The sequence below is a fragment of the Arachis hypogaea genome, chromosome 18 (genome assembly GCF_003086295.3).
Source record: "Arachis hypogaea cultivar Tifrunner chromosome 18, arahy.Tifrunner.gnm2.J5K5, whole genome shotgun sequence".
Lineage (NCBI taxonomy): Eukaryota > Viridiplantae > Streptophyta > Magnoliopsida > Fabales > Fabaceae > Arachis > Arachis hypogaea.
In genome coordinates, this window is record NC_092053.1 from 77,094,372 (window position 1) to 77,095,869 (window position 1,498).

The following is a 1,498-nucleotide window of genomic DNA, read 5'->3' on the forward strand; positions in this document are numbered from 1 at the left end:
CACGACTTGGCTCACCTCCTCATCGTTTACGTAATCCTTAGTGACGCTCTGAATCTCATGCATAGTCCAGACTGGCTTCGCGGTGAGATACTTTCAGAAGTCCTCATTCATAAGTCCATTGGTCAGGCAGAGGCTCGCGACTGAGTCCGTGAGTCTGTCGACCGTCAGGTATTTTCTCGTAGATTCGTCTTGTCTTTGGGTAATTTCGAGCAAGCTAATGGGGTGTTTAGCTTTGGTGATTTTGATAGTGAACTAGGCCATGAACTTTCTGGTGATATCGTGGAAGCTGGCTATGGACCCGTTTGGGAGGGTGTTGAACCATTTGATCGCAGGGCCAGCTAAGGTTATTGAGAAGGCCTTACACCGGATCATGTCGGCGGCTCCTTCCAGGTTCATCCTGGCCTCGCAGGCCGTTAGGTGTTCCCGGGAATCGTTGGTCCCGTCCTATTTCATGTCAGTGGGCTTGTTGAAGTCCTTCAGGAGTTTGGCTCTCAAGGATTTTTCTGTGAACGGGATGGCTTCCATTATCACGTGCATGTTCCCTGCTCGTTTGGCCTCCCGATGGTGCCGTCGGTCATCTTCTCCGCGTCGGTGTTTCGGGTCTAGGGAAACGCTGCGATCATGCTATTTGCAGTGTTGTTGCTCAGAGGGCCTGGTGTTCCTGGTATCGCGATGAGATTAGGTCTTGGAGGTCGCTTGGCTTGTATGCTTCGGGTGGTACCGTTCTTTGGGTGTAACTCGGCCTTTGAGGTTTTGCACCCTGAGGCACAACTCTTGGATTATCTGGACCGCCTTCTCTCCCAGGCCATCGGGTGGCTGGGCTTCAGTGGGAGGACGGTTGTCCTCTCTTGGTTGTTGCTGGGTTGGGGTTGGTTGGCGATGTGCCACGTTTATTATCCTCCCGTGGGTGGGAAGAGTGTTATCTTGGAGTTCGGGAGTTGGGCTTTGTAGGTTTTTGTTTGGGTGTCGGGTGGAGGATTGCTCCTCGAGGTTCTCCGTCATGCCGCCACGATTTGGCTGTCCCCCGTATCTGTGCAAGAACCTTGAGAACTTTCTTGATCTATTGGCTCCTGAGAGGTCTGAGCTTGGCCACGGTGGTAGCATTTAAGGAGGCCGTTCATGATGAGCTTCCTTATGAATTTTCAGTAAGGTCCGAAGGGGATCATGGCGACAGAGTTGTCACAGGTGAGGCGGCGGATGACAGAGGTTTGGAACCTAGTGTTGAAAGAGGTGACCTCGTGGGTTTGGAGGAAGAGCTTGAAGAGTTCAAAAGAAGAAGCAACCTCGGTGGGCATGGAGCCGAAGTAGAGGGAGAAGATGGGGCCATGGCGCTTGGAGAGACGGATGAGGGAGTGGTGAATGAGAGGATCCAAGAGGTGGAGGTGTCCCACTAAAGGGAGGCGAGACTTTGGGCTCAGAGGATTTGGAATTTCACCGTTGGAGTAGGGCGAGGGTGCATAAAGAGTGTTATCACTAAGAAGGTACTTGCAAGTAACAT

The 1,498-nt window shown here is 52.3% G+C and overlaps 1 pseudogene; it reads right to left on the reverse strand.

The window, feature by feature from the left end:
- Positions 1-919: 919 nt before the first annotated feature.
- LOC114925787 (2-hydroxyisoflavanone synthase-like) lies at positions 920-1,498 on the reverse strand (annotated as a pseudogene).